This window comes from Rhipicephalus microplus, unplaced genomic scaffold (genome assembly GCF_043290135.1).
Source record: "Rhipicephalus microplus isolate Deutch F79 unplaced genomic scaffold, USDA_Rmic scaffold_12, whole genome shotgun sequence".
NCBI lineage: Eukaryota > Metazoa > Arthropoda > Arachnida > Ixodida > Ixodidae > Rhipicephalus > Rhipicephalus microplus.
The window spans coordinates 21,865,955-21,890,274 of NW_027464585.1; the positions used below are offsets into that span (position 1 = coordinate 21,865,955).

Consider the following 24,320-nt stretch of genomic DNA (forward strand, 5'->3'; position numbering starts at 1 on the left):
CGTTCCGACGTCAATGACTCATTTAACCCCATGGTTTTGACTCACTTTTTATATCTGTCGATAAATCCGACCGAGCCGCCACTTATATATTTACGATGCAATATACCAGCCCCTCCTCTGTTAAGTCTGAACAGCACAATGGTGTTGAACACGCACACACAATGTTAGCTTTCAATTGTAAATGCAGTTGCAAATCAGTTTGCTTCTCCTCTGTCGCATGCCAGATGACGTGGTAAGTGGTGCAACCACCAAATGCTGCGAAACAGTAATAATGAAGCCAATGTAGCTCCCACTACAAAACTCTGGAATTCATATGCATAGCCAAATAGGGGTACTCTACAGTCTCACTAAGCTTGACAATAATTATAGCCTCAAAGTGGCATGGCAGTGATGGTGAAAGTGCCGATATCTTTTTTCTTGACTTGCATGCGCTGAACATTTTGTTTGTGAAGATTAGGTAATGGTGATGGCATCTAAAGATGAAGCTTCCATGATCAGTGACACAAGGAGCACTTAATTAGAATGGTGTCGACAGACTTGACTCACAGGGCAGCTTGCACATTTGACCTTTCAACATTTCACTAGCACACAATGACTGCTAATAAAAAACACTTGAGAGATAGAGAAAGCACTAAACGTTTATTTTAGAAACAGTGCCCCGAGCAATGCCCGGTGTCACCCTGAGGTGGGAGGGCTCCTTAGTCAAGGAACCCTCTGGCTTCTACTGCCCTGTTGGCCCTGGCGGCGAGTTGTTGTTGGTTTTCCAAGAAAAATATTTATATTCTTTCTTTATTGTGACAAAGACTTGCCTTTAAAGAAGAATATTTTTGTTAAATATGTGCTGTAAGACTGGTGTTGTGTATGAAGTGAAGTACTGTCTTTTGGAATCTGTTTTCATATATCCAGTGGTTGTAACTGGCTGTGTCCCTGTAGCAAAGGCCGGCTCGAGCGAGGTGACGGGAGCGTTCTGGCTGCAACTACTTACATGACCAAATGCGATAAGTATCTGCTTGCATCGCAGGAGTGGGACAATATGGACACGTATCATCAACTCGTAAATGTGAGATGTTCCATGACGATATAATGGCTGGTGTAAGGGCCACCCCTGCCCGAAGCCTCCTAAGCACAACTTCCTCCGCCTTAGTAAAGGGAGAGAAAAAAGAGCAGACACTCGGTGGAATAAGAGCACGTGTATCATACCGGAGAACATTTTTATGGGTATGGAGTAAGTTTAAGGGTTGAGGTGTACGGGGGTGGCTGGAAGGTCTATGCATGGAGGGTAGTGCGCCTGCTTGTCAGCAGCAATGTTGTGTGGGTTCGCAGCATGATCTTGAATACAATGTACTTTTACGCAAGTAGCCGTATTATGTTTCAGGTAATGAATGGCCTCGCAGATCTCCATCGCCTTGTGGAGTATCTTGAGCTCCTTGATAGCTCCTAAAGAATCAGTGTATACGTCAATCTGCTTAATTGAGGGCAGCTTAGAGGTAGCATCCTGAATTGCGTCGTGGATGGCTTGAAGTTCCATCACAAGAGGAGTGGCTTCTGTAGATAGATAACGCTGTTGGTCACTAACAAAATTATGCGTAGTAATCAGTAATTATGTCCTTCTGCCGTCTTTTAGGATAGCAGCATTTGTATATAGTTTACAGTTATTAGCGTATGTGGTGTAGATAATGGAGCGTTCACCAATCGTAGATGATGCATTGGAGCACCGTAACTTTGTTGTTTTATTAGATGTGATGATGGTGAATTCTCCAGGAGGCATAGGCTAGAGCATATTCGCATGGAGCAAAATAATGTATGAGTGGTACTAAAGCAACCTAAAAGCTGGTAAGCTTCGGGATTCGCATGTCAAATGCTTTTTCGAGCTTTTCCCGAAGCATGAGCGCACAGGAGCAGCGCATCCAAGAAAATATGTTGGCTATGTAATGATTATTACGTCTGGTATGCTCATGCTCTTCCAATTAGACGTAGGCACTATCGTAGGGCCATTTTTTGCATCCACTAATATGTTGAAGTACAGTTTTTTTCTGAGAATTCTTCTGAGCATTGTTTACTAGAATGACCTATCTGCTTTATTTCTTTTCTTTTGTTGCCTGTTATGCTTACACTCTAAAAAAAGAGCGAGTAAAAAGGGTGTCTTTCTGTCCCACAAGAATAATCCTCATCTATATTGCGTTCCAGCCTTGCGCTATCGCCCCACGCCCGGTACATTCCGGTCACGATCGACATGCCCATTATCAGGGTTACATTGCAATCTTGATAGAAAAGTGGCCAGCACCGAGTTTTCGAGAAAGGAAGCGCATGAAAACCTGATGACGATTATTGTTGGGGGACAAAAATACACCCTTTTTAATCGATATACTTTTAGAGTGTAGGATGTGACAATATTTGTTCTGTTGAAGAACTTTTGATGTTATCGTTATTCTTTCCTATTGTATTTATATACCCAACTCCCGTAATACACTCTGTTGGGCTTCATTACTTGAAAATAAGTAAATACTAATAATCAGTCGCTTTCACCGGTCACGTCAACTTCATTTTGGACAACACATGTACAAGTGACCAAGAACTGCGGTATTCGACAAGTCACCTGAATACTATCGTAGGTTCACTCCTATAAAAAAATTCTCGCAAACCATGCTTCCTAGGATTGGCATACTGCGCAAAGCATAGCACTTACTGACATACCTCTCCCACGTCTACGGCAGCTCAGTGTAATCACATATGGTTGAATATCCTGTATTAGAACAGCGCAAACAAAGCTTCGCAATTGCGTTGCGCGTGCGTTCTGAGCAAACCACTCGCGGGCTCCGTTTATATGACGCTCGCAAAGCTACACCTCCAAGCTTCGCGTACGGTATTCCTTACGCAGGTCACATGTAGCTAGCGATCAGCAAGCGCTCTGGGACATGACCTTGTTGGTTAAACACGGCGTGGTTGAGCATATAGCAAAGAGGGGGAGGGGATCTCTTTTTGGACGAGGCTAGCGTGAAAAGATTTTAAAAATACGCACACTAATGTAATCAGAAATTTTACTTCACCTGTAGTATGCAGAAGTACGTGTCGTAGTGGCAGCCTTTGTTCTTCTCATTGGTGCTCTCTGAAAGCACTGTTGGCGTACCCAGGAGAGAAGTCGTCAACGTCCTTGCGGCTCAATCGCCGCGCTAAGGTGACCACAACCACACGCTCTTCACTCTTATATCCTTATCGATCTTGTCAAATGGGTATGTATAAGAGCTGCGTCTCAGTAACAGTTGGCATGCGAGCAATCTTTCGGGCAAACATGATTCTTTGTGAAAGCCATTAGAAATGAAATACAATGCCAGTATTAGTAACGGAGCTGTTAAGGGGAATGTTTCACCCATAGAGTTTCCCACAAACATACCTAGAGAGAAGTGTGGTGCCACCGTCTATGCGAATTTCTTAAGAGGCCCCTCTGGGGCGCTGGGAATGATGGTATATGTCTCTGCGGCGCTTGCATTGGCTGGTGTTCAGTGTGGCTTCGGCTCAAAAGTGAATATGACAACATTATTCGGCTTATCTAAAACAAAATCATTATGAACGGATCTCATCCACGAGTATTATATTCAAAATAAAAGCCCTCTCCTCTCCACGGCACAATCAAGCGGTGAAAAAACAAATAGACGACATAAACTGGCAAACGAAATCCTCACTTTGTCGTCTGCCTGCCAAGTTTAGCGGTCCTGGGTTACTTCTTACGCTTCGTAAAATTGTACAAGAAGTGAGAAAGTTCAAGTATCACATGAAACACTTTTTTTTGTGCGATGGCAAGAAATAAATATCCTAATACGTGCTTTTTTTGTAAGAAATAACCATGTTAACGTGAAGTCAGACGTGTCCTAGAGGTATAAAATACGAGTAAAGTTCGAAGCTCACTTATCATGGCATTCCCTTGCATCCAGCAGCTCACTAGCGCCAAGTTTCTCTTTAGGTATTATTGTGACAAATTCTATACTTTCACCGTTAAAAAAAAGTATAGTAGCAATAGATATTCTTGGCCTATCAACTGTGCGGTTTTAATTGAAAAAAATTGGCAGATCCCACGTTCAGTGGGAATCGACTATATGGGAGAAAAGTTGATACGTCACTTTAAAATCAGCACAGCGTTACGAAGTGGAGATAAATGATGTCGTACATGACTTCCGTGTCATGATCATCATGATTGAATGCGTCGTTTACTTTTGTCATCTATTCATGTCACGTGATACCAATTTTAGTATATGTAGAGCTAGCAAAACGGCCGTGAGCGCGGTATGTTGTCATGTTCTTACACGACACACGTGCCAGGATTGTCATGTTTGCACCAGTCCTATATTTCGTCATCCATTGATGTTACGTAACACCAAATTTGGTATACGTGGAGCTAGCGAAATGGCCGTGAGTGCATTATAGAGGGCTAATTATACTCCAATGTAAAGTTGACGCGCGCGCACGATGAGTACAGTGACGCTAGCTTAGCGAAACGCGAGCACACTATAGTCTGCCGCCAGGCGCCACCAGCATCCGTCAGCGCGGCCCGACACCAACCGGCGCGCAATGCGACATGCTGCATTTCACGCCGATGCTTTACCCAGACAACACTGTGTCTCCTTCTTTTCGTGACGGAGGGACGCCGGATGCACTGAAACGGCCATGCGTCAAAGCAACGCAGCGCGGCGCGCGCCTGGGTGTATCTGGCAGGACCAGCGCCTGGCGTGGCAACGCCGGTGTACGCGACGAAATGAACACCGGCGAGCTCGCGCACTACGTCACGTCGAAATGTATTGGTGCCTTGACTGCGGCATGTCGTCATGTTCTAACATGACAACATTTTATGATTATCATGTTTGCACCAGTGACATATCTTCTTCATCCATTGGCGTCACGTAATACCAAATTCGGCATATGTAAAGCTAGCGAAATATCTGCGAGCACATCGTGAATGTGGCATGTAGTGATTTTACATGGCACACGTGTCATGGCTATCATGTTTGGATGTGTCATTTACCTATGTCGTCCGTTCGCGTCACGTAATACTGAGTCTGGTACACGTGAAGCTGGTGAAATGGCCACGAGCGTATCATGAGCGTGGAATGTAGTCATGTTGTTACAAGACACGCATGTCATGATTTTCATGTTAGGGCCTATCGCTTGTGTTCGTCATGCCATCATGTCACACCATACCAGTTGTGCAACATGCCACGTGAACGAAACTACCGCAACAGGTGCAGGACCATAAAATGTAAATCATGACATTCATGGCATACCTATCATGATGTTCACGTTATGACTAGTCAAATATGTCCTTCATACAGTCAGGGTATGCCATACTAAGTTTGGTATTGATACCGTTATTGAAACGGCCAGGAAAACTAGAAGTTGTAGGCGGCTAGATAGATAGAAACGCTCAAAGTCACTGATGTTCGCTAAGAAATGCTTCGCATTTAAAAAAAGCCACAGCTTTGGCGAAAAGGCAAAGCAATGAACGTGATAACAACAAATTGAAAGATCACGTGCCGATTTGAAAGCAGATTGAAACATGTCCCGCGTTCCTCGCGCCCAAAACTTACTCACTGGTACAGGTGCACGCGAATAAGCGTTTCATTTGTTACTTTGCTGTGTCTGAAAAACGCGTGCTTTTTGCAAACAGAGACTGCAATGATTGCAGTGACATTTGTGCACCAAGTAACTATAGCATAATTGTTCTAGGTAAAGCCTGAGGCCAGCCAAGGCGTACGACCTTCCCCTCCTTGCCACTGCGAGATAAGGCGCTCCCTCACGCGCCCTTATCTCGCCGGGCGAAGTACACGTAGGAGATTAGAGCTGGTGCCGCTGCACGATGTGACGACGCCCGGTCTTTGCGCCACCTTGCTGGTGATGCTTAAAACAGAATTTTCTCCGAGATACTCGTGAGCAGCAGTAAGCGGTAGATATAAAGTAGCTTGTCGCTTGAACGGTGAAGGGTGTTCTCTGGGCTATCTCAGTGGTTAACGCCTCGCTCTCACGACGCAGAGGTTCCACGTTCGTTTCCGCGCGCCGGCGTGTTTTTTCTGATTTTTTTTCTTTCTTGCGTTTTCGTGTATATAGATACGCATACATATTTATACAGGGCATGACATCGGCGCCAACGCCGGCGGCAAAATCTAGCCGAAAGTGTCCATATAATTGCTATCGCAAAAAAGCCAGAACTTTAAACCATAAATATAGCAGTAACAAGCATGAGCACACTGCCACAATTTTATTTTTATTATGTTTCCACTTTTTTTGTGTAATCAGGCTTCGGTTTCAAACGACACCAAAGCTACTTAGTTTTTTTTTAATTGAGCGCCAGGAATTGCCACAATTTTTTTCCTGGGCTCAGGACTATTTCTTCTATTAATAAATTCAGCCGGCAAGATCACGATAATGCCTCATTCAAATTAGGCACCAGAAGAAAAAAACCCTAATGACGTACGGGTCGGGCCAATTAAGTAAAGCTTCTGCTTTGGCCTAATTTACCTACCCCGCCGTGGTTGTCTAGTGGCTAAGGTACTCGGCTGCTGACCCGCAGGGCGCGGGTTCAAATCCCGGCTGCAGCGGCTGCATTTCCGATGGAGGCGGAAATGTTGTAGGCCCGTGTGCTCAGATTTGGGTGCACGTTAAAGAACACCAGGTGGTCTAAATTTCCGGAGCCCTCCACTAAGGCGTCTCTCATAATCATATACTGGTTTTGGGACGTTAAACCCCACATATCTATCATCATGGCCTAATTTTACTCTAAAAAGAAAAAACAACGTATTATTCGAAGCACTCAGATTAATTCTCCCAGAATGTGACATAAAAAATAAAGAAATTATTACACCTAGGTTTCAAACTTCTGTCAATCGTAGTCGCGAGTTCTCCAACAGCGCGCTAACTGACTCAGCCAACGCAGCAAGTTGCTATAGTTCGTACATATGCAATAACAGCATATGTACGACAGTACGATGAAATACTAATATTTCACTGTTATAGCATGGTGTGTGTGTGTGTGTGTGTGTGTGTGTGTGTGTGTGTGTGTGTGTTTATTCGTGCGTACGTGCGTGCGCGGGTGTTATTTGTTGTTGCGTCAGTACCGTGCACCTGTTGAAGTTATGGGCCCAGGCCCGTGGTGTTTTAGGCAGTCACACTAGATTGCGCAAACCGACTCATCATGGAAATTTCCCTGCAGACTGTATGGAGCCAGCAAAATTATCGTCTGCTACCCTAGATGCCGCTTAGGTAAGTTCTATTTTGAAGTAACTATTTTCATCCGTCACTCTTGATTCGCACACGAAGCCGTTATATTCGTGCTCATGTGAGGCAACTGATTTTTTTTCTGCCGTAATTGACAGCTTTCCTTCTCGGGGCGATACAGTTAGCTGTTTCACATCTATGCATCAGCTGTGCGCCCAGCGCGAGGAGCAGGGGGGAGGTGTTGTTAGTAGTGTAGTAATGGTACATACATACATACATACATACATACATACATACATACATACATACATACATACATACGGACGCACGGACGGACGTGAGCGCACCATCAGTGTGGCATGTAGTCATGTTGTTACATGACACGTATGTCGTGATTATCATGTTTGGATGTGTCATTTACCTATATCGTCCGTTCACGTCACGTAATACCGGGTTTGGTACATGAAAAACTAGCGAAACTGCCGCCAGCGTATCATGAGCGTGATTGATATGTGGAGTTTAATGTCCCAAAACCACCATACGATGATGAGAGACGCCGTAGTGGAGGGCTCCGGAAATTTCGACCACCTGGGGTTTTTTACGTGCACACAAATCTGAGCACACGGGCCTAGAACATTTCCGCCTCCATCGGAAATGCAGCCGCCACGGCCAGGATTCGATCCCGCGACCTGCGGGTCAGCAGCTGAGTACCTTAGCCACTAGACCACCGCGGCGGGGCGCATCATGAGCGTGGCATGTAGTCATGTTGTTACATGACAGGCATGTCATTACCCTCTTGTTTGCACTAGTCACATACCTTCGTCATTTATTCACGCATACCATAATACCAAATTTGTATATGTGACGCTAGCGAAACGGCCGCCAGCGCATCATCAGCGTGGCACGTAATCATGGTATTACATGACACTCATGTCATGACTTTTATGTTAAGGTCTGCCGCTTGTGTTCGCCATGCAATCATGTCATACCATACCAGTTTTGGAACACGCCATGTGAACGAAACCACTGCAAGACCTGCAGGACTATGAAATGTAAGTCATGACATTCAAGATATAAATATCATGATTTTCATGTTATGACTATTCCTATATGTTCTTCATAGAGTCATGTTATGTAATACGAAGTTTAGTATTGATAGCCTTATTGAAACGGCCACGAGAGGTAAAAGTCGTAGGTGGCTAGATAGATAGATAGATACGCTCAAAGTCGCCGAAGTTCGCAAAGTAATGCTGCTCATTTAAAAAACGACATAAACGCGCAAAGGTGTCACTACACTACCCTTTGACAAACGAAGAACGGCTATATGAGATTGTTGGTTAAATTTCGTTCCATTATAATTTGCCTTCCGTTCCTCGCCTTTCGTTTGCTTTTCTTCCAGCACTTTTGTGCTAGCGCTGCAACCCTTATTGTAATCTTTGACAAACTCTATATTAACGGCTAAGCCTTCATTCAAAATGACAACCTTGATTTGACCTCATAGGTCAAAGCAAGGTCCTCGGGCCCACCTCTCTTCGCCAACACACTCACTGAGCCGGCCCATTGATTGAAGCACCACGGCGGGACATTGTGCAATTAGTACCGAATCGTGCAAGAAAGGAAAAAAAACAAGGCGTGGGGTTAGTATGAGGTAACCTTTGGCGGCGTGTTGGGTGTAGCACAATTAATGAGGCTGATGCAGAGCGTGGAGCCTGTTCTCGACCTGTCAACTTAGGAAGCTGATCGGTTCCGCGAAGGTAAACGCGGGAGACCTGTGCACGGGAAATAAAGGAGACTCCTTCGTTCACACGGTTCGCGAGCGGAGCCGTCAAGGACGCCCCCGTTTGGGACTAGAAGGGGAAGGCTTACTCGGAAGAGCGTTCAGTAACAAGCAGGCCAGACACCGGCATCTGAGTTTAAGCTACTGTTGGCATGCACGTGTACCAATGAGAATGGCGCGGTGAAGCGACCACTGGGTTGACCGAGACATAGTGGCCGCACGGACACGAGCTTATCCTCCCCCGCTATACGTCATTACCAAGCGTTGTTAGGATGGCGGGGCGCCTTTCTGTCGCATGCACACCTGGTCAGCGCACAAGGCCAGACGGTGTAATCTCCGCGCTTACGGAAGCTTCTACGAAGCGACGCTAATAAGAAAGCTGATGGAGCCTGAGCGTGGGAACGGCTACCGACAGAGGTCGGCTGATATTCGGCCTGGCATGGCAGAGAGTGTGACACGGGGAGAACCTATCTTCTGTCGTGTTGCATTTCGCAATGGGATTTTTACCAGTGCAGTGCTTGTTGTGTAAGTATTTTTGTGATTGGGTGTGGTGATGCGAGCCCACACTTCTTATTGACTTGTGGGGACACCATTTATTCAACCGAGGGTTGAAAAGAGGATGTTTGAATCTGAAATAGGAGAACGGAGGTTCGAGCTTGGACTCGGACAGACGCCTGAGGCTTCAATAAAGCGTCTCTTCACCGGACTACGGCTCTTCCTTCGCGCTGCCACCATGCGCTCAAGTTATTGAGGAGACCCATTCCGAACCTCAAACATCTTCCCTACTTAGCTAGTGTAGAAGCTAGCCGAGGAGGAGGAAATTAACTCGTTGTATACTCGGCGGTGCATTGGTTCTTTCTGCTGTTCAACAAAGGCCTCAAGCTTGCCTCGGCCCCAACCGTGACGCCTCCTCAGCTTCTGGCCACCGTGTGGGAGTAACCAGATAACGCGCAGTCTGAGGAAAAAGAACGGTGCCTGCGGAAGTTATTGACCGACTTGGGAGGTCTGCGGTGTCAAGTAGTTCGTAATAATAGTCGTTATTACCAGTGGTGTGGTATATTGGGGAAAATGACTTCAGTTCAAGCTGATAAAAAAGTTGGTCTAGCAGTACTTCCTTATCACTCCTTCTACCAAAAGCAAAAAAAGCACTGCACAGGAATTTCAGGGGATTGCTTTAAAACCTTCAAAAGTCAAGAAAAATGCCCTTCAACTCATGGAACAGCTGCACCTTGACGCCCTAGTCAAGATGGCGAAGAAGAGCAAATATGATTTGCCCTCGGTGTTGTTCACGCTTAAGACACGTAGGCTGGAGCGCCTTATGACAACGATTGTAGGAGAAAGGTTCGTGGTAGAAACTTGTGGGTAGGTTTTTACAATGCTCCCTAAGCTTCCCGATGATCCTTGTGACATTGACCGTTCGAGTGTGATAGTTAAGGCTTTGAGGGTTGCAGGGCTGGTAGCGAACACAACTTTGCAAATGCGAAACATTTATTAGCAAACTTTGGCAAACTTGGGCATGTCTATGTATCTATCTATCTATCTATTTATCTATCTATCTATCTATCTATCTATCTATCTATCTATCTATCTATCTATCTATCTATCTATCTATCTATCTATCTATCTATCTATCTATCTATCTAGCCACCGACGACTCTTAGCTTTCCTGGCTGTTTCGATAATGGGATCTATACCAAAACCTTTTGAGCATAACATGACTGTAATACGAGTATAAATGGCTAGTCATAACATCAAAATCATGATATGTATGTCATGAATGTCATGGTTTACAAGTCATGGTCTTGCTGCTCTTGCGATGGTTTTGTTCATATAACATTGCAGAACTGGCATGGTATGACAAGACTGCATGGTGAACGTAAGTGGCATGCCCTAACGTGGATATTATGATATGCATGTCATGTAAGTCATGACTACACGCCGTGCGCTCATGGTGCGCTCACGGTTCGTTTCGCTAGCTTCCCATATACTGAATTTGGTATTGCGTGAAGTCAATTGATGGCGAAGGTGTGCGACTGGTGCAAACACTATAACCTCGACATGCGTATTATATAAAACATGACTACATACCATGCTCATGACGCGCTCTTGGATGATTCACTTGCTTCACGTATACCAAATTTGGTATGACGTGACGTGAAAATACGACGAAGGCGAATGACACGTCAAAACATAATAATCATGATATACGTGTGTTGTAAAACATGACTACCTGCTGCGGTTATAGAGTGATCACGGTCGTTTCTCCAACTCCCCATGTATTAAATTTAGTGCTACGTGACATAAGTGGAGGACGAAGCTATACGAATGGTGCAAACATGATAATAATGGCATGCGTGTCTTGTAAGAACAAAAATATATTCCATGCTCATGATGCGCTCGCGGCTGTTTCGTTAGCTTCAGATATGGAAAATTTCGTATTACGTGGCACGAACGGATGATGAAAAAATGGACACGTCCTAACATCATAATCATGACATGCGTGTTATATAAAACATGGTTACATGCTACGCCCATAATGCGCTTGCGGTCGTTTCCTCGGTTTCACATATGGAAAGTTAAAGAATACGTGAAGGGAATGTATGACGAAGGTATATGACTGGTGCAAACGTGACAATGACGACATGCGTGTTATATAACAACATGGCTAGTTGCCATGCTCAATATGCGCTCGCTGTCACTTCGATAGCTTCACATAAACACAATTTGGTAATAAGTGACGTGAAGGGGTAACAAAAGAAATGACACGTCCTAACGTGATAATCATGACATGCATGTTGTGTATTAACATGAATACATACTTCACTCATAGCGCGCTCGTGGCCGTTTCACTAGCTTCACATATACCAAATTTGGTACTAGGTGACGTGAAAGGACGACGAACACAAATGCTAGGGGCAACCACGTAAATCATGAAAGAGTAGTTATGCATGGCATAATTTCAATGCTCACAACTGCTGAGGCTGGTATTGCGAACGTTCGTGGTGCCGTTGTTACGTGACTATGAACAACATACTTGCATCTTGTCTAGATACCTCAGTGCACATAACATTTACACTTGTGTTTACTGTGTACTACATCTATGCGCCTCGTAACTTTGTGGTGATATGCAGTGACATATCAACCTTTCTCATTCGTGCTTCGCAAATCATGGGATTCCCACTAAACGTGGGGTCTGCCTATTTTTTTCTGTTGACATTGAGGAGATGTATTATTGTGTACCCCATAACGCACTGTTTGCAGTTCTGTGTGAGGACATTGAATCGCATGGCGAGACGTCTTTTCAAGGTGCGTGCGGCCTTGCAACTGAGGACTTCATTGAACTTATGTACTTTTATCGGTCGGCAGCTTTTTTCACCTTCGATACCAGGTGAGAATGTGTAACTCGGAAACCAAATAGTTTGAATGAACATTAATTGGGATCAATTGGTCCCAGTTGTAGGTCAACTGGTTCAGCCGGGAATCAACTGGGAACAGTTGGTCCCATTTGCAAGTGGTCCCAGTTATAGCTCAACTGATTTCAGCTGAGAATCAATGGGGACACTTGGTCCAGTTGTAAGTGGTTCTAGTTAGTAGCTGGTCACAGTTACAGCTCAATTGGCCGCCGACGGGGAACATCACCAGTTGAACTGGAAGCTGTTGGTCACAGTTAAGTTCTAACTGGAAGTGCGACATGTTCCATTTGCACACTTCTTCGCAGTGAAAAATGAAAAAGCTTCTACTCGACTGTATAGGACGTAGAATAGTTGCACCTCTACAAATGGCTTTTATTCAAGTTTTTTTTTGTCTATACACACAGAAGTGTACCGAACCACCAGCCTAGTAAGACATATATGACAATAGCAAAATGAGTGTCTCCTGATTTACGAATCTGTTACCTTTTACGAATCATTCTCTGTGTATTCTTGTAACCTCACTAACTCAATTAAAATGACATTATTGGTGAATATTTATTTGCACAAGTGCGCAAACACATTGCATAGACATGCACACTATTTTAGCTTTAGTAAATTCAGCTGCATTTAGCTAACGCTAATATTTTTCCGTTAATCGCGCTGACAATACCCTGGTGAAGTGGCCTTGATTGACGTCAGGCTTTCATGTTGCAGAATTATCTCGCAGTGAGCATGCCTGGTTGACAGCCTTGTGTGCTGCACCGATATTACTTTTTAACAACAAAGAAACATAACACAGTGTCGAGCCTGAAGCTATTACTGCTGAGACTGCTGATATCCTATAATGCTGCAAAGTTCCAACGCAAACGTGCATCCTAGAGCAGCGCAAACTCCTTTACCACAAACATCTACCATTCTCTCCCGCTTCCTCTCTGATATTCTACCTGAATGGCCAGTAGCCATAACTTTAGTACCGTATCTAATCCTAATTACGCTCAAATACTGAATAAAACAGTAAAATATAATCCGACATATATAAAATAGGGGTAAAACGCTTTTATAGGCGCAGATTGTGCAATTTTCAATTGAAGAAGCGCAGAGGTAGAAAAATTTTTAGCACAGTGACGAGCTCTTTCGTACAGCACATGTAGTGAGGGCTAGCTACATTGTCACGGATAGGCCGGTAAGCGCGGCGCAGTTGTGTTGTTCTTGATGAAGAACGAGGAGTCAGGGCACACAGAATTTAGGCGTTTTGATTAGTGCTCGACAGTTTCATCTCAGGAAGACGTTGCGACTTCAGGCGATCGTCTAACGAGTGTGTTAGCCTGTGACAAGACGAGTATGTGAAGCCATCGTGTTTGGAATACCACCCTGGTTGCCTTGTCCGAAATGCGGCCGTTTGAAGGCAATTATTCTCTTCTACTTCGAGTAAGTGGAGATGTATATACCGGGTGTTCAAAATTAAGCTTTATGATTTTTTTAAAATTAGGCGCTCGAAGGCACGTGAGAACCACTTGTGCAAATAAGTTAAGCGGCCAGGGGGACAGAAAGTTAGATGATAATTATCGCTGTCAGCAGCCCAATTAACTAAAATTTAATAATTAACTTTTTACTGGCTGCGGTAAGTTGGCATGTTTATATTGAAAAAATGTAGGCAGTGGTGTTTGTACACAGTTTCAGTTGGAAGATTTTTTCTAGCACGCCTGTGTTCCGAGATATCCGGCTCCAAAGTTTAATTGTCTTTCGCACGATTACGCATGCAAGAGGGTGAGGGTCCGCGCAAAGCTCCTCCCTAAAGTGACGCATCTGTTGCGTGTGGTGTTTAGTGTGTGAAGAGGGTGGAAGCGTAGGCATAGGTGATAGCAATTACCCTTGCCCTCTTCGGCCGGCGAAATCAAAATGTGACAGCGCGGTGCGCAATGAGCCTTACGCATGATCCTGATGAACGCGATAACAGGAGACCATTTTTCGCGACGTTTTTTCGTGACTTTAGATCACACTGAGACATCTTCTTGTGAACGCGTTAGCAGGACCGTCCTGCACTAGGGTGCCTCCGGTTAGAGCACAGCGTCTCTGCATTGAAGGTCTACCAAGGAAATCCACGTGGAGTCCTTTCGAGCTAATATGGCTGCTTCTGGCGTGAGGTATTCTACCAAAGTAAAAGTAGACGTGGTGCTTGCAATGGCTGAAATGAATGGCAACGCTTCGTTAGCAATGGAGCTTTACGCGTCTCGCCACCCACACCGTCCCCTTCCAACAAGGCCCACTTTCACAAACCTGTTTCGACGCTTCTGCACAACAGGCTCTGTCCACCTTCCGAGACGGACCAGGAAGGCAATCGTCGATGAAGACTTTGAAATCGACGTTGTCGCGTGCGTAACCTCGATGCCAGAGCTCAGCATCCGACAGATTGCCGATCAGTGCGGTCGCAGCATCGGAACAGTCACAAATGTTTTAAGAAAGCACAAGTTCCATCCATATCACGTTTACCTTCATCAGGACCTAAATGAGGCGGACTTTGAAAGGCGAGTTGACTTCTGCAATTGGGGCCTCATCAAAACTGATCAAGAAAATGACTTTTTGCACAGAATAATTTGGACTGATGAAGCTCGGTTTTGCCGAAATGGAAGTGTTAATCTTCACAACGCCCATTATTGGGCACAAGAAAACCCACACTGGCTGAGGCAGCACAAGCATCAAGTTCGCTGGAGTGTGAATGTGTGGTGCGGCATACTCGGGGACAGGATCATCGGACCTCACTTTTTTGAGGACAACTTGAACGGAAAGATGTACACAGAAGAAATATTAGGTGTTGTCATTGATGATCTTGTCTGCAGTCTTTCCCTGAATGACCTGCGCCAAGTATGGTTTCAGCACGATGGAGCACCACCACATTTTTCTACCAGGGCGAAGAACTGGTTGGACAGACGTTTTCCACAACAGTGGATTGGGCGCGCAGGAGCGATGTTTTGGCCACCAAGATCACCTGACCTTTCTCCGCTCGACTTTTTCCTTTGGGGCTACGTTAAAGATCGAGTTTACGTAACAGAGCCCAGCGATGTTAATGACATGAAGGACAGGATAACATCTGCCTGTGCGAGTATTCCTGCAGAAGTACTGCGCCGAGTCATCGAGTCGACGCGACAGCGGTTCATGCTTTGCGTTGCTGCCGAAGGCAGGCATTTTGAACACTTTTTGGGGCATTGACGTCTTGAGAGGTGAAGAGTTTCGATGAGATTTGTGCATGACCGAAATATGCTTATGTAGCAGCAGGAAATATGCGTTAGCAAGGATAAAACTGTTTCAGTTATTATTGGTGGAGTTGTTGCTCTTGTTTCAATAAAAGTTACAGTACTCGGACATCAGCAGTCACGCTATTCGCGTAGCCCAGGCAACGACCACGCATGCTTCTCTAGTGATTATTACGCACGCGCACTGGCATCCAGATTCTCCGCTCGCACCATTATCTCGGCATGGTATCTGCCACTATCGTTAGAGGCTCTGCAGTTGCGTGTTACGACACTGGTTGCAAGCGTTCTTCGATTTTTGATTTCGACGGCCGAAGAGGGCAAGGGTAATTGCTATCACCTATGCCTACGCTTCCACCCTCTTCACACACTAAACACCACACGCAACAGATGCGTCACTTTAGGGAGGAGCTTTGCGCGGACCCTCACCCTCTTGCATGCGTAATCGTGCGAAAGACAATTAAACTTTGGAGCCGGATATCTCGGAACACAGGCGTGCTAGAAAAAATCTTCCAACTGAAACTGTGTACAAACACCACTGCCTACATTTTTTCAATATAAACATGCCAACTTACCGCAGCCAGTAAAAAGTTAATTATTAAATTTTAGTTAATTGGGCTGCTGACAGCGATAATTATCATCTAACTTTCTGTCCCCCTGGCCGCTTAACTTATTTGCACAAGTGGTTCTCACGTGCCTTCGAGCGCCTAATTTTAAAAAAATCATAAAGCTTAATTTTGAACACCCGGTATAATATTATGCAACACAGAGTTTTGAGAGTGTAGATGATGGAACGTTCCCGGAACAATGCTTTAGACTTCGCAGATTCGAGGCCTTTTATTTCAGAGCATGATAAAATGAGTGTCGATTGCTCACAACTTGTGTTCTACAGCACGCTACATAACTATGAATTCTACTCGTGCAGGCTTGTAGCTCTATTCGAAGTACTGGAAAAGGGCACATATTTGTTTGGTAATTAAACATCCCCAAATATGTTGTCTGTGTGTGAGCATCGACTTTACTGTCTCATTCTTTTTTTTTGCCATGGAGATATGCTCAGTGGTTCAAAAATTGGAATAGACCAAGACATAATCTCTACAGATAGTGTTAAAATAATGTAGAGTGAAATTTATGAGAATTCTCGAGGGAATAATGATTTTGAATTACCCGTGAGACGAGTTATTTGTGTTGTTATTATTTGATGTGTAAGGTTTTAACCTATACTGTAATGTATCTGTACCATTTACTGATATGTACAATAAAGGTGCACCCATTCATTCACAAACTTTGTTGTCCGTATGATTGAACGCTTTGTAGATATCTGCGATCGCATACTTGAACGCACAATTGAGCAGAACTTCACTTGTGATTGTTTCATAAAAATATCCCATAATGGTATAGTCATCGATCGAGTCACGCATTAAAAGGTCTGAACTAAGAGCCACAGTTTCCGCTTAGAAGAGCTGTTCGTAATGGCGACTATAGTACTTGTTTTGGCTGATATGAATATCGGCTTTACGATTCTCTAATATGTATAAATTCAATTTCTGGCAGTATTGCGTGTATAAAGTGGTAATCACAGTATCGCTAACAGTGCAAATATTTCTTTCAAATGGCTCCGTACGCACGATATCTACGAAATAGCGAATTTCTGCTACCTTTCAAAGGAAGCAATCAAGATGCTTCACAGCCACTGTACACTCTACCTGCAAAGTTTCCAATATATGAAGTGAAGTTTCAACGCCAAGCTTCCTCGTCTATATGCACTGCAGGGGTCCACTGGCAACAGGAAACAATGGCACCTGTGCAAGTGGTTTATGGTCAGATTCCCAGTGGCGACCAGTTGCCACCGGGTCTTATCTGAGACCTGTTGAAGTGGTTAATGATCAAATTCCCACTGGGGACCAGTTGCCAATGAATTCCAGTTGTAACCCACTCGCAACTGCTCCCCACTGGGAATTAGACCATAAACCACTGAACTGGCCCCAGTTGTTCTCAGTTAGAATATTTTTATTCGGGATGCCAAGTTGTTTATAAAGTAAAATAGTACATGCATAGGGTCTTGTGTTTTTCCGATGAGTTGCAGTATTTTTTCAGCCATGTTAAAGAGACGCTTGTGCTGAAGCCTTAATGATCACTGGGTGGTCTATCTCTTTAGATATGTTGACGATTGTATTGTTTTTCTTAGTATTGTGGATAGTGATTGTATATTATATGTCATTGGTTATATAATATCAGTGTTTCAAGCACGATGCCCATATTTCCGTTTCACGCAAGAAGTTCCCCCAGAAAATTTTATTAGGCCCCGCTGCCGTGGTCTAGTGGCTAAGGCATTTGGCTGTTGACCCGCAAGTTGCGGGACCGAAACCCGGCTGCGGCGGCTACATTTCCGATGGAGGCGGAAATGTTCTGGCCCCGTGTACTCAGATAAGGGTGTACGTTAAAGAACCCCAGAAGATCGAAATTTCCTGAGCCATACACTGCGGTGTCTCTCATAATCATATGGGGGTTTTGGGACGTTAAAACCCATCATCATCTATCATCAAAATTTTCTTAAGTTTCTAGACCTAACACTCATGTTTTATCCTCATATTCACATCTGCTGAGTGCCCCACCACGGTGGTCTAGTGGCTAAGGTACTCGGCTGCTGACCCGCAGGTCACGGAATTGAATCCTAGCTGCGGCGGCTGCATTTAAAATGGAGGCAGAAGTGTTGTAAGCCCGTGTGTTTAGAGTTGGGTGCACGTTAAACAACCTCAGGTGGTCGAAATTTGCGGACCTCTCAACTACGGCGTCTCTCACAATAACATGGTGTTTTTGGGACGTTAAACCCCACAAGTCAATCAAAATCAATCAATTCAAGCTGGTCAAACGAGGTATTGCCAATCTCCGTCGGTCAAATGCTCTTATTAAGAGTTGCAATTTTAAAACGCAAGATGGCATAGTTGAGCGAAAAAAATGGAGGCGGAAATAGGTCCGTGTGCTTAGATTTGGGCGCACGTTAAAAACCCCTCTCTGTAAGTCTCCAGGTTTCTGCTCTGTAGCTAAGCAACGGCAAGATGCAGCTGTTATATACTTTCCTTTTGAGGGATAACTGCAATCGACCTGTCATGATTTGAAAGTGCTTTCCAAATGTGCTCCACCTCATTCTTATTCTTCTAATTACTTTAGCCTCGTGGTTCGGCTCCGCGGTTATTACCTGTTTACCTTCTCGAAGCGCTGTTCTATTCTGAGGTTGTTGTACATTACTTTCATTTTAAGCAGATTAATTTTAAGACCTACTTTTCTGCTCTCCTTCTCTGACACTGTAATCATGAGTTGCAATTTATCGCCTGAGTTTTTCAGCAATGCAATGTCATCGGCAAAGCGCAGGCTACTATAGAACTTTCCATTAACTATTATGCCTAACTGTTCCCATTCATGGCCTATGAAAACCTCCTGTGAGCACACGGTAAATAGGTTAAATTGAGGACGACGCAGCGAGCAATGGAAAGGAAAATGGTGCGTGTAACCTTAAGAGACAAGTAGAGAGCAGAGTGCATCGGGGAACAAACCGGGGTTAAGGATATCATGGTTGAAATAAAGAAAAGGAAATGGACATTGGCCGGGCATGTAGCACGTATACACAGGATAACCAGTGGTCATTAATGGTAACTAACTGGATTCCTAGAGAAGGCAAGTGGGTTAGGGGGAGACAGATAACCGCTAGTCATTAATGGTAACTAACTGGATTTCTAAAGAAGGCAAGCGGGTTAGGGGGAGACAGGAGGTTAGGTGGGCTGATGAGATTAAGAAGTTTGCGGCTATAAATTGGCAGCAGCAAGCAGAGGACCGAGTTGACTGGCGGAACATAGGAGAGGAGGCGTTTGTCCTGCAGTGGACGTAATCAGGCGGATGATGATAATGATGGTGATGATGATGATGATAATAATAAAAGAAACCCATATGGTCTAAATTTCCGTAGCCCTCCACAACGGCATATCTCATAATCATATGGTGGTTTTTGGGACGTTAAACCCAAATATCAATCCATCAACTTGGTCCAGTGAAATGTGCTGTGCAGCTTCGGTATATCTCACCTGGAAAGAAAGTTTTTTCCTAGCACAGTGTTGAGCTGCTCAGATTAGCTGGTTTTATGGTCGGTCATCTGCGCATGCGTTGCAGGGACTTGGAATGAACAGTTTTTTCCGAAATAAAGCGTCGCTTGTTTGTGCCACTTTGTCCATGTTTCTGCCACTCTGATTTTTTTATTTCAACGTTTTGCGGCTTCATTTGTAGTTAATCAAATCTTCCACAAGCCGACTTTCTAATCGAATAAAAGTAACTTCACTTTTGACATAGGCCGTCTAGGGTTTACAGTCGTAATAAATAAATATATCTGTATATATATATATATATAAAAATCCGAACATCTCACGTACCATGGGAATCGACGTTATGCGAAGCGTGCGGAGGGAGGGTTACCGTGTTGTAATTTTGTTATTGAGCGACACGTCACAAATTGCCGCTAATTATATCTACAAATGTTTCATGCATAGACGCATGTTGAACAGTTGTAGACGCTTACGTAACAAGCAGTTTGCACTTGCGCAACGGCGCTAACAGTAACATCAGTATTAGCAACACCAGAAGCAATAAGCTGATATATAGCGCAGATGCTCGCGAACATTGTAGCCCTGGACACTGCTACAGAAATCCACTTCAGTTGATGGCGCTTAACTGCAAGTGACGTTAAGAAGACGTAACGGTTGTATTATAGGAGTACATATGTTATGCTTATGAAATTGAATATTCAGCACTGCAACCACGACTGACGTTTCACGAACATTAGAATCTATGTGATCACCAGTTTCGAGACGTGGCGTGCCTCTGTGGTAGATTACTTGATTGCTAAGCAGATTGTTAGCGATCAACTTCTGCTGGGACCATGAAGTTTTTCTTTTACACTCGATGAGGCAACGCGACCAATGTCAGCCTTTCTTGTTCTCGCATTTGAATTGCAAATATTAGTTGTCACCGTTTCTCGGTAAATTAAACTGTTAATCAACTGTACCTCATATCCACTTACCATTGGCCCACATCCGCCTGCGGGCATGTGCCAATGGTAAGCTCCGCAGTACGGAAGAATGGCTTCGTATTTAATAAATAAATAAATAAATAAATAAATACATAAATAAATAAGTAACAATAGCTCGACATACTTCTTACGGCATTTGACAGCAAGTAACTTTAGAGAAATCTGGTAAGAATACAAATGAAAACGTATTATTTATTGAAAGAAAACCCAAAGGAAATGCACGTGCGACGCTAGATATTGCTTCCGTAGCACAAAAAGACCGCAGGATAAAAGAAAACACTAAATTGAGAATCAGTTTACGCAACAGAATTTCTACATACCTTCTCAGCATGGTTACTGCGTTTCAAGTTTCAAAACTGCATGGCTTCAATATATTGAGAGGCACATAAGCGATGATATCAAAAGCGTATGTAAGCGTAGTGCACTGGCGGCACATTTTCAATAAAGATAATATACCTAACCTACCATGAGCAATGTTAGGTTGCTCCAGCTAAGCGCAGCATGGGTTTCGTTAACCATGCTGCCGAGTTTTTGTTAGTAACAATTGAATGATGCGAAAAGGCCGTCAGATTGAAAAGTGTCATGTAGAACTTAAATGTAAGAAGCAATTAACCATAGCCGTGTAAAAACTCGGTATGGTGGCTTCGTAATGCAAGTGCACCATTTTCTGTCATACTTGCTGGAAACGAACATGCGCATTCGTAATACAAGTGTATGATATTAGCACAGCCATGGGTGGCTAGTGTCACTCTGTCTGTTCATGTTCCCCGCCCCCACCCTCCCTCACGTTTCGTCTCCATGTGGCCGACTTCATTTCGATAATGTATTTCATGCCAGTATAAACGCTCTTTCTACCTACTTGAAAAGTTAGGAATTTTTGTTGTTTCAGATTACGTATTCGGTGGTAGGGTTTGACTGTCTCAATCTGAAAGCGGCCCACTGCACGCCGAGTAGCGCACTTCAGGACTATCAGTAAAATGTTACAAAAAATGACATTCGTTTGTTCACTCTAGCCGAATCACAAATGTATTCCAGAGCATGTGGTATGTAATAGTACGCAAGCAACCAGTACCGAAGGCGATACCGATTGTATAATAACATGCACACGAAAGCTTACCGAAGTGTCTCCTTTGAATTCTAAGATGGCGGCCAGGTGGCACTTGCAAGCTACACTCGAAGTGGTGGTATGGACTGTTTTTGCTGCATTAATTGAACTCCAAGAACAATACGCCTCGGCTATAGATAAGAGGAGCCCTGATAAGAGTGATAGTATTCATGAAAAAGACAATAGGTGTGTGGATATCTTAACGGCAAGAGGAATTATAGGGGAATCTGAGAGACCAGGAGTGATTTTTGGTCGACTAGCTCGTACATAATTATGAGAAAAAATTGTAGACGCTTGGAACACCAAAGGGAGATTGAGGCACAGGGAAACAGCGCCGCTCGACACCGCTTAGTTCGCAGGAGAAACCCGGAAAATATACAAGCCACACCATGCGTACTGACAAATCCCTATCTCAAGTGAGTAATTACTAAACAACGAAACACGAGGTCATTAGAAAAACGTATCTACTCCAGCAATGAAGAGCAAACTTGAAACTCAGACATGCGGAAAACAACTGATGAGTCACTTATACAAGTCTCCTTTCTTCTTTCTCCAAAGTGCTTCCATTATTTCCCGGGCTGGAAATGTGAAATTTTGGCACGAACACAAAACCCTTGAAAACTTTGCCTCACAAGAGCAGGAATGACAATCTAGAGGCAAATAAGCTGCCGAGTCAACTCTAACTGACAGTTCTTGTTCCCTAATTCTGACGTTCAAACACCGACCACTTTGGGCAATAAAAACCTTCCACGTCGACAGAAACTTCTATAGTTTGCTGAACCCTTTTAGGCAACACATATGAAACACTGTAAATGCGTAAAAACTTTCCCTGGCTACGTCAAACAGTCAAACTCTTTCCTTAGATACGTCAAACCTTACAAGGTAGGCCGCAAAGGCAGATGGTTGGGAGAAGTGGTGGTGTTGTACTATTCTTTCGATGTGATCTGGGCTTTTGCGCACTTTCTGCACCACCGAATACTGAGTCCTTGTGGTGCGAGATTCAGTTGGAAAATATGTGCTTGATTACTGGCACCGTTTAGCGGCCACCTGGTTTTGATACGAAACATGTGCACAATGTTAGCCAATTTTCACAAAGTTACGTTACTTCAACCACTAACATTATTCGCATGAGCAATTTTAATGCTCCTGCTGTAGACAGGTCATCAGTTAACAGTTAGAAGTATCCATTGGAAGAGAGCTAATCAAACGTTTATTATAATGTGGCATTAACCAATGTAAAGAAATTTACTCGTAATAGTGCAGTTTTGGATCAAGTTTTTGGCACTAGATCTCTAGCTTACCCCGGTTTAGAATGTGATGTTATCGATGGCATATCCGATAAAGGAGCTATATTTTTATCTGTTTTTGGTATTGTGCAAAAGTGCCGTTACACTTACTGCACATTTCCTGCTCTACTCTGTTGACCTAGCACTCACAGATGCCGCCTACGGCTCTTTTCAACACTCTGAACTATCAAAAACCTCTAGTGATGTCAAATAATTATCAGCTTTTTCAAACGCATTATCAGAAAGTGTGTCAAAGCCAGAAGTGTTCTCAGTATATATACCAAATTTCTTTCGCTGGTCTCCTATTATGCTCCACATAAAATCGGCGTTACTGAGACTTGACTGCACGATGGAGCACATGATTCTGAAATAGCTCTCTCTGGCTACAAGGTGGTTCGGTGCACTGTTGGGTAATGGGCGCCTCTATTACAGTCCAATTCCATTGCGAGGAATGAAAACTTCCCACAATTTCATTCCTTCCAAATCCTCGGAATGAAAAAAAAAGTTCCCGTTCACACTGCAGGAATGGCCGGACTGTTCAATTTTATTCGTGTAATTCCTCAACCTCCGAAAGACATTTTGACAGTTTGATTCAGTTAAGAATGAATTCCCCATAAAGACGACGTCATTCGATTAAACAAAACTGCAAAAGGACTTTTAGCATTGCCATTGTTTGGGCGTTTTGGTAAACCAAATTCGAAAACATATTGAGAGCTAACATATTAAGCGCAATGTTTAGTCGTCCCCCTTACGTCCCTGTTTGTTAGCGTTCTGTATGATTTCAAGCGTTTATTTTGGGTGAACAGATATATATATATATATATATATATACCACATATATATATATATATATATATATATATATATATATATATATATATATATATATATATATATATGTGGGATATGACACAACGGGAGCGTTGTCAACAAGGATAAATATGTTTATTTCTCAATAATTTCGGGAGGGGTGCTCCCTTCATCAGGGAATGAGTATTACTGACATGAAATTCCAAACTTCGTTGCTGCCGCGTCCCTCTCGCCTTGAAAGATGTTTGCGAGTTTGAGAGGGAAATAAAAAAGGGAAGAAAGAGAAAAAAAGGGGTAAGAAAAAAGACCAAAAGAAAAAAGAAAAAAAGAAAAAGAAAGAGAAGAAAGAAAGTAAAAAAAGAACCACTGTCAACACTGAGAACAAAACCAACTATCCGCGTACG

At 43.7% G+C, this 24,320-nt stretch overlaps 1 protein-coding gene across 6 annotated transcripts in view; it reads right to left on the reverse strand.

Moving 5' to 3' along the window:
• Positions 1-21,910, reverse strand: part of LOC119166688 (putative phospholipase B-like 2) — a 351,547-nt gene extending 329,637 nt beyond the window's left edge. For 4 of the 6 annotated variants that reach the window (XR_012888461.1, XR_012888460.1, XM_075882399.1 and 1 more), the window contains exon 1: positions 21,833-21,910. The gene's annotated coding sequence lies outside the window, so the exon portion shown is untranslated. The remainder of the gene's footprint in view (positions 1-21,832) is intronic. The other 2 variants (XM_075882400.1, XM_037418008.2) reach the window with 2 other exon arrangements.
• Between the last annotated feature and the right edge of the window lie 2,410 nt (positions 21,911-24,320).